General features: G+C 44.0%; 1 pseudogene; it reads left to right on the forward strand.

The window, feature by feature from the left end:
- The first annotated feature begins 607 nt into the window (after positions 1–607).
- On the forward strand, positions 608–1171 carry LOC112228190 (annotated as a pseudogene).
- The last annotated feature ends 8983 nt before the right edge of the window (positions 1172–10154 follow it).

Genomic DNA, 10154 nt, shown 5'->3' on the forward strand with positions numbered 1-10154 from the left:
AATCAATACACATTAAAGATCAGAGTATCAAACAAAAAGAAAAAAAACATTTTGCACACAATTTAAGGAGGGAATGAGGCAGAATAAGTCACTGGTAACTGAGTGGGTGGCCAAGGACTGCTGTAGAGGCCATGCATTTGGTCATTAACATGTTTCAGGAACTGTAAAGACAGCGAGGAATCATGATTAACCATTTCCTAAGGTTTAGAAAGTACCTAGACTATTTTGCCTCTCAGCAGTCTGCTAGACAGACGGAGAGAGATGGGCTATGTTTTGCTGCATGTGTGTGTGTGTGTGTGTGTGTGTGTGTGTGTGTGTGTGTGTGTGTGTGTGTGTGTGTGTGTGTGTGTGTGTGTGTGTGTGTGTGTGTGTGTGTTAGGAGGGTAATATGGTCAGGTGAGATGGCTTAGGAAACGAGTTTCACCTGAGAGAGAGAGACAGATGACAAAACTCCTGTTCTGTCCCTTTTTCACAGTAAACCTGATAATTCAGAGACGTAGAGGAAGTGAGCTTGTCATTGTCAAACTCTCCACTCTATACTCTCCTGTCACCCTTTCTCTCTCCTTCCAGCAGCTCAATCAGTCCATACTACCAGGGCTCCATCAGGATGGTGTCGGTTGGACTACAGATGCTGGGCATAGCCCTGGCAATCATCGGTTGGCTGGGAAGCATCATCATCTGTGCTCTGCCCATGTGGAAGGTAACAGCAGAGCCAACATAGCCACTGCTCAGGTCATCTGGGAATGGATGAACTGTGTGACCCAGAGTACGGGCCAGATGCAGTGTAAGGTCTACGACTCCCTCCTGGCCTTGCCCCAGAACCTCCAGGCCACCAGGGCTCATCATAATCGTCGGCGTCGCCGGCGTGTTCGCCATCCTGCTGGGCATTACTGGGGGGAAGTGCACCAACTTTGTGGACGTCGAGAGCTCGAAAGCTAAAGTTGCCATCACTAGCAGGTTCATCCTCCTCATCGTTGCCCTCCTGGTCCCTATCTGCTGGTCGGCCGACACCATCATCCAAGACTTCTACAACCCCCTTCTGATCAAGGCCCAGAGGGAGCTGCGGGCATCGATCTACGTCGGCTGGGGCTCTGCAGGGCTGATGATTCTAGGCGGGGCACTCCTCTGCAGCTCCTGCCCACCCAGCGATGAGAACAAATACGATGTCTAGTACACTCCAATGCTGCTGCCAGCAGCAAGGCCAATATCTAGCTGTTCAGACACACCACAGACTAGACCACCCAGCGCGTAGATGAGGGGACTGAATGGAAGGGGTGTTGAAAAAATTGGGACTCTCCAGATTGTTCACTGTGCTATTTTCATGTTTTTACAGAAGCTTCTACCACATTCCTTGCACTGATGCAGTTTCTCTACATTGTGAATTTGCTGAAGGAGTTTTTTGCTTTTACTATCCTATTTGACTGTTGTGCCACTGTGAAATTGAAGTGTCAATGTATGTGTGAGTGGACAGTGTTGGCTAAAGTATGTAAAAGTATGGTGTAAAAGGTGATGTCAGTTCCTCAAATGTCAAGGAGACACTCTCTAGGTTATACGAAAAAGTATACAACTAAGCAACATAAAACAGAATTCCACACACTCTTGAACACACCTGTTATCATTCTGGAAACATATTATTGGACTCTTTCCAGATTTGGGCAAGGTTGAATTGAACTGTTCCATTAATATTGCTTGTATGTTGCATTCCTACTGTCACATGGATTTGTATTGCTGTGTCGTATTACACTCTGTACTACCCTATATTATTATTCTATATTATCTGCATCTTAAGATGTATTTTAAACCAAAAATATTAAGTATTCCATTATTCCAAATAAATGTTTTTAAGAAACAGTAATAGTTTCCAAGTCAGACCATTCATTTCCATTTTAAAAAATGGATAACATTTGTTTTTAAACTTGAATTTATGACTGAGGGGAACAGCTCAATGTGTATGTGTTACGCACTGAAATGACTGGTTGGGCAGTGTTGCACTCAGCTCAAGTCATTTTGTATATAAAAGTAGTCTGTGCAAACAGGTTGTGTTACTAAGAGACGTGACAATGTGGCCTACTTCAGAAAGAATGTTACAGATCAACACACAAAGAGCGGGGGAGAGCGGGGGAGAGCGGGGGAGAGCGGGGGAGAGCGGGGGAGAGCAGCGGGGGGAGAGCGGGGGGAGAGCGGGGGAGAGGAAGAAGCGGTATAAACAGAGGGGAGAGGGAGACGGCGAGGCAGTCAGACAGGAGAGGGAGACAGAGGTAAAGAGACGGGGGAGCAGAGCTTTTGAGTGTGTGTGCGTCCGTATACAGAACCAGTCAAAAGTTTGGATCCATCTACTCATTCAAGGGTTTTTCATTATTTTTACTATTTTCTACATTGAATAGGAATATTTGAAGACATCAAAACTATGAAATAACTATGAAATAACACATATGGGATCATGTAGTAAATGTTCTAAATATATTTTATATTTCAGATTCTTCAAAGTAGCCATCTGTTGCCTGGATGACAGCTTTGTACACTCTTGGCATTGTATCTCTGAGGCCCTACTGTATGTTGTTAGTTATCAGAGGCAGTAGTAATACCAGAAGTAGCAGCAACACCATGTTGTTACTGAACCATACCCCAGTGTTTGTGTGTAGGTAAAATACAGATGTGCCGTCTAGACACAAGATGGTTATCGCTTTCTAAAGGGTTACAGTTGACTCTGTTTACATTACACCGTCAACAAGCAAGCTACTGTTTTCAGATTTAGCAGATAAGGACACACACACACACACACACACACACAAACACACACACACACACACACACACACTGTCTGAATCACCATCACCAGCAGGAGAGATTATTTGTGCCATAACACTTGAAATTACTGTAATTCACAGCACTAGTCCCTATATGTAGGTGGTCCTTCATAATCTCCTAATTGACAGCATGGACTCTAAACCACCCCCTGGCCACACAAAGCCTCTTTCACAACTTCACACGAAGTGTCTGGGAGTGGTGGGGATATGGTTTCAAACGGTTTATTCTGAATGCCATCTTTTGTTTAAACAAAAAGTAAAGTCCTGTTACATGTCCCCCCCTTTTGCTCAATGTGTCCTTTCAAAACACGCATGCAAACCCTTTACACATGCAAAATCTGACACATTCTCTGTCCCACACACAATGTAATAACAGTTCTCAATTGAAACCCAAATTAAGACATCAAAAAGTGGCAAAAAAAAATCATGAAGGTCCAATGAGCATTTTTTTAACCTCCTTTGCAGTATGTTCCACGACCCATAATGCCTTGCATCATGCTCCGACCTCATTGCCCAGAGAAGAACATGACAGGCTAGAAGTTGTCACACGCAACTCACTCACTCATCCCCAGGGGGCGGTATATACACATGCTCACTGTCACCCATGTGGATTCTCAAGAGAGCGAGAGAAGACGACACTGAGTATGCTGCTCAAAGAGAGAGAGATCTAGAAGAAAGAGAGATCTACAAGAAAGAAAGAGGAAGAAAGTGTAGGGAGAAGGAAAGGGAGAGGGATTGAGATACACCTGGAGGTAGGCAGGCAGGTAGGTAGAAGAAGCAGCAGAGAGCTGGGTCTATAAGCCTGTAACAGGAGGACAGGACAGCGAGCTGGGATGTCTGACATCTCTGGTGACTCACTATTCATAACAACAGATGTCCTCCTGTGTGCTACCTACAGTATATCCCCCCACTAGAATCCCCATAATTTAATGAAGACAGCTTCTCCATCCTGGAGGGGGAAATCAATCATTTCCAGGCCCAAGAACATGTACTAGTCTGTGGTGACCTAAATGCCAGAACCGGACAAGAACCTGACACTCTCAGCACACATAGGGACAAAACACCTGCCTGAAGGTGACAGCATTCCCACCCCCATATGCCCCCTAGGCACAACTATGACAACATAACCAACAAAAACAGGTCACAACTCCTGCAGCTCTGTCGCAAGCTGGATATGTACATAGTCAATGGTAGGCATCGAGGGGACTCCTACAGCTCATCTCTTGGCAGTAGTACTGTAGACTACTTTATCACTGACCTCAACCCAGAGTCTCTCAGAGTGTTCACAGTCAGCCCACTGACCCACCTATCAGATCACAGCAAAATCACAGTCTACTAGAACAGAGCAATACTCAATCATGAAGCATCAAAGCCAAAAGTTAATAATATTAAGAAATGCTATAGATGGAAGGAATGTAGTGTGGAAACCTAAAAAACAAAACAATTAAGCAACAACAAATTCAATCCCTTTTAGACAACTTCCTGGACAAAATGTTCCAGTGTAATAGTGAAGGTGTAAACTTGGCAATAGAACATCTGAACAGTATATTTGACCTCTCAGCTTCCCTATCAAGTCTAAACATATTAAACAGAAAACCAAAGAAAATTAACAATGAGAAATAGTTGATGAATGCAAAAACCTAAGAAAGAAATAGAGAAACCTATCCAGCCAAAAACATAGAGACCCAGGAAACTTGAATCTATGCCTTCACTATAGTGAATCACTAAAACAATTCAGAAATACACCAGGGGGAAAGGAGGCTCAGCACGTAAGAAATCAGCTCAATGTAATTGAAGAATCCATAGACTAACCACTTCTGGGAAAATTGGAAAACACTAAACCAACAACACAAAGAGTTCTCTATCCAAATTGGAGATGCATGGGTAAACCACTTCTACAATCTTTTTGGCTCTATAACAATGAACAAACAATATACATGATCAAATACAAATCGTAGAAACAACTATTAAAGACTACCAAAACCCACTGGATTCTTCAATTAAATTAAATGAACTTCAGGACAAAACAAACCCTCCCACCCAAAAAATCTTAAACTCTTTAACATCATTCTTGGATCTGGCATCTTCCTCAATATTTGGAACCAAGACTGACCCCCCCCTAATCCAGAAAAGTGGAGACAAATTTGACCCCAATAACTACCGTGAGTTACGTGTCAACAGCAACCTTAGGAAAATCCTCTACATTATCATAAACAGCAGACTCGTGCATTTCCTCAGTGGAAAACGATGTACTGAGCAAATATCATATTGGCTTTTTACGAACTTACCATACGACAGACCACGTATTCACCCTGCACTCCCTAACTGACAAACAAACAAAGCAAAACAAAGGCAAAGTCTTCTCATGCTTTGTTGACTTCAAAAAAGCCTTTGACTCAAATTGGCATAAGGGTCTGCTATACAAATTGATGGAAAATGGTTTGGGGAAAAACATACGACATTATAAAATCCATGTACACAAACAAGTGTGCGATTCAATTTTGAAAAAACACATTTCTTTCCACAGGGCTGTGGGGTGAGACAGGGATGCAGCTTAACAAAAGGCTAAGCTTGTGTTTGAATATATTTATTTCATTTCATTTGCGATTTTCATGAATAGGAAAAGTTTCTAGGGGTATTTATGTCCGTTGCGTTATGCTAATGCGTTTGAGGCTATGATTACGCTCCCGGATACGGGATTGCTCGTCGCAAGAGGTTAAGCCACACCCTCTTCTTTTTATTATTATAATTTTTTACATTTGTAATTTTTAAAAATGTTTTAATCAAAAAGCCCCATCCTCTTCAACATATATATTAACGAATTGGCGAGGGTACTAGAACAGTCTGCAGCACCCGGCCTCACCCTACTAGAATTTGAAGTCAATGTGTTCTGTTTGCTGATGATCTGGTGCTTCTGTCACCAACCAAGGAGGGCCTACAGCAGCACCTAGATCTTCTGCACAGATTCTGCCAGACCTGGGCCATGACAGTAAATCTCAGTAAGACCGAAATAATGGTTTTCCAAATACAAATTCCATCTAGACACTGTTGCCATAGAGCACACAAAAAAACTATACATACCTTGGCCTAAACATCAGGTAAAAAGGTAACTTCCACAAAGCTGTGAACGATCAGAGAGACAAGGCAAGAAGTGCCTCCTATGCCATCAAAAGGAACAAAATTCGACATACCAATTAGGATATGGCTAGAAATACGTGAATCCGTTTCAGAACCCATTGCTCTTTATGGTTGTGAGGTCTGGGGTTCACTCACCAACCAATAATTCACAAAATGGGACAAACACAAAATTGAGACTCTGGATGCAGAATTTAGCAAAAATATCCTTTGTGTACAATGTAAAACACCAAATAATGCATGCAGAGCAGAATTAGGCCGATACCCACTAATTATCAAAATCCAGAAAAGAGACGTTAAATTCTACAACCACCTAAAAGGAAGTGATTCCCAAACCTTCCATAACAAAGTCATCACCTACAGAGAGATGAACCTGGAGAAGAGTCTCCTAAGCAAGCTGGTCCTGGGGCTCTGTTCACAAACAGACCTCACAGAGCCCCAGGACAGCAACACAATTAGACCCAACCAAATCATGAGAGAACAAAAAGATAATAACTTGACACATTGGAAAGAATTAACAAAAAAACTGAGAAAACTAGAATGCTATTTGGCCCTAAACAGAGAGCACACAGTGGCAGAATACCTGATCACTGTGACTGACCCAAACTTGACTGACCCAAGGAAAGCTTTGACTATGTACAGACTCAGTGAGCATAGCCTTGCTATTGAGAAAGGCCACCCTAAGCAGACCTGGCTCTCGAGAGAAGACAGGCTATGTGCACACTGCCCACAAAATGAGGTGGAAACTGAGCTGCACTGGAAACAGATTACACAGAAAACAAACCCAATTTTGATAAACTCCCATATCCACTGGGTGAAATACCAGTGTGCCATCACAGCAGCAAGATGTGTGACCTGTTGCCACAAGAAAAGGGCAAACAGTAAAGAACAAACACCATTGTAAATACAACCCATATTTATGTTTACTTATTTTCCCTTTTGTACTTTAACTATTTGCACATCGTTACACATCGTTACTGTATATATACACATCATATGACATTTGATATGTCTTAACTCTTTTGGGACTTCTGTGAGTCACTTTTGTTTAATATCTACTTCACTTGCTTTGGCGATGTTAACATGTTTCTCATGCCAATAAAGCCCTTGAATTGAATGACTAGAAGAGTCTGGAACTGAAGAAAGGTCAGCTGAAAAAAACTAAGCTAAGCCATTAAAGGACTGAGAGACTAGCGGACGTGACTACAGTCTCTCACTTCAGGACTCGCGCTAGACATACAAAGACCCTGAAAGATCCAACGAGAGAGTCAATAGAAGTGTGTTCAAGTACTCTGAGAGAGAGGGGGCGAACATCAGACTAAGGATTCTGACTGACAAACAGCAACCAACTAGGGAGCCAGTGTGTCCTCTCCTCTGCCTCCTCCACCATGGCCTCTTTGGGGGATACAGATGTTGGCCAGCGCCCTGAGCCTGCTGGGCTGGGTGGGGGGTCATCATGACCTGTGCCCTGCCCATGGGAGGGTATCTGGATGAGCTGTGTGGCCGAGAGTACTGGACAGATCCAGTGTAAGCCCAGTGACTCCCTCCTAGCCCTGAGCCCTGACCTCCAAGCCGCAAGAGTGCTTAGCCTCCTTGCCATCGCGACGGGCTCCAGCGGGCTCCTACTAGCCTTCGTCGGGTGTAAGTACACCCGGTTTCTGGACAAGCAAGCGGGTGGGCTCAAAGGCCAGGTTGCCGTAGCAGCGAGCACGGTGTGGTCCGCTCCTCCAGCAGGGCTACGTAGAGCAAGGCAGCAGCCTTCCAGCGCAGCAGTGGACCGTCAGCAAAGGCCCAGTCCAATGGCCCGGCCACCACCAGGTACCACAGAAGCCAGGCAGCGTCTGCAGTCTCAGCCCAGGGGAGTGGGGAAAACCAGGCCTCCCTGGGAGGAGGATGAGGGGCTGGCTGTGCTGGAGCAGGACTACAGGCTGGGGTATGAGGGAGTTAAGAACTGTCTACAAAGTTTCAGCTGAGACTGGAATCTGCCATGGCTGAGGAGAGCGAGGGAGCGTCTTCAAAGTTCTCAGCTGAAGACACTGGAGTCTCTAGCAGAATCAGACAAGCCTCAACACAGTAGGGAAGAATTCTAAAACCCAACAAAGACCTTTATCTGATAATAAACACACACACACCATCATCACTCGAGTCAAGTATGATTGTCCTCTATAAGGTCTTCTATTTGTGAGTCTACTGATGGCTTTAGAGGCCGATCCGGGATCTCACATATTTTGGTGCAGTGTGGGCAGGAGTGGTGGTTATGGTAGGTGGTTGAGATTTTCAGGTGTTGAGTGTCATCTTGCATATCTGCCCCTTGTCCTCTACAGTACGGTGGAGATCTTTTTTGTGTAGTGCAGCTTCCTCTTGAATGTTTTTTCTCCAGCTGTGTCTATTTAGTGCAATGTCTTCCCAGTTGTTAGAGGTGATGTCGAATTTCTTCAGGTATATTTTGATGTTGTCTTTGTAGCTGACCTTCCTTTAACTGGTAGTACATGATCTATTCCGGGTGGTGAGAGTTGGGCATCCAGATGGCATGGCCTGTCCATCGGAGTTGGTGTTGCCTTATGGTAGTGGTGAAGCTGTTTCTGTTGGATCTGTCACATACGCTGCGCTGCGTCTGTCCTCCCAACTGATCCTCAGGATTTTCCATAAGGATATTTGATGATGGTTTTCTAGTGCTTTCAGGTGCATAGTGTAGATGGTACATGTTTTCTAGTGCTTTCAGGTGCATAGTGTAGATGGTACATGTTTTCTAGTGCTTTCAGGTGCATAGTGTAGATGGTACATGTTTTCTAGTGCTTTCAGGTGCATAGTGTAGATGGTACATGTTTTCTAGTGCTTTCAGGTGCATAGTGTAGATGGTACATGTTTTCTAGTGCTTTCAGGTGCATAGTGTAGATGGTACATGTTTTCTAGTGCTTTCAGGTGCATAGTGTAGATGGTACATGTTTTCTAGTGCTTTCAGGTGCATAGTGTAGATGGTACATGTTTTCTAGTGCTTTCAGGTGCATAGTGTAGATGGTACATGTTTTCGCTCCATTTAGCAGTGCGGGGAGGAAAACAGCTTTGTAGCATGTTACTTAATGAACATAATACATACACTACCATTCAAAAGTTTGGGGTCACTTAGAAATGTCCTTGTTTTTGAAAGAAAAGCACATTTTTGTCCATTCAAATAACTTCAAATTGATCAGTAATATAGTGTGGGCATTGTTAATGTTGTAAATGACTATTGTAGCTGGAAACGGCTGATTTTTTATTGACTATCTACATAGGCATACAGAGGCCCATTATCAGCAACAATCATTCCTGTGTTCCAATGGCACGTTGTGTTAGCTAATCAAAGTTTATAATTTTAATGTTGCTAATTGATCATTAGAAAACCCAGCTGTTAGCACAGCTGAAAACTGTTGTTCTGGTTAAAGAAGCAATGAAACTGCCTTTCTTTAGACTAGTTGAGTATTTGGAGCATCAGCATTTGTGTGTTCGATTACAGGCTTAAAATGGCCAGAAACAAAGAACTTACTTCTGTAACTCGTCGAGAGTTTGAGAAACAGATGCCTCACAAGTCTTCAACTGGCAGCTTATTTTCGGAGCAACGTTTTTTATTTTGAGGAAATAAGACTTATTGGCTGCATGCCTGCTCCCAGATCTCTTCATGTTGTCTTGCCATAGGAGTTGGCAAGACAGCACAAACAGATCAGGGACCAGGCTAGATAGCTGCTTCTGCTGTAGTCCTTCCTCTATCCTCGCCTTCTTGATGATAGCGGGTGAACAGGCAGTGGCTCGGGTGGTTGTTGTCCTTGATGATATTTTTGGCCTTCCTGTGATATCGGGTGCTGTAGGTGTCCTGGAGGGCAGGTAGTTTGCCCCCGGTGATGCGTTGTGCAGACAGCACCACCCTCTGTAGAGCCTTGCGGTTGAGGGCGGTTGCCGTACCAGGCGGTGATACAGCCCGACAGGATGCTCTCGATTATGCATCTGTTAAGTTTGTGAGTGTTTTAGATGACAAGCCAAATTTCTTCATCCTCCTTCCTGAGGTTGAAGAGGCACTGTTGCGCCTTCTTCATCATGCTGTCTGTGTGGATGGATCATTTCAGTTTGTACGTGATGTGTACGCCAAGGAACTTTCCACCTTCTCCACTACTGTCCGGTCGATTATGGATGGTGGGGGGGGGTGCTCCCTCTGCTGTTTCCTGTAGTCCACGATCATCT

Source organism: Oncorhynchus tshawytscha, linkage group LG30 (assembly GCF_018296145.1).
Source record: "Oncorhynchus tshawytscha isolate Ot180627B linkage group LG30, Otsh_v2.0, whole genome shotgun sequence".
In the NCBI taxonomy this organism is placed as follows: domain Eukaryota; kingdom Metazoa; phylum Chordata; class Actinopteri; order Salmoniformes; family Salmonidae; genus Oncorhynchus; species Oncorhynchus tshawytscha.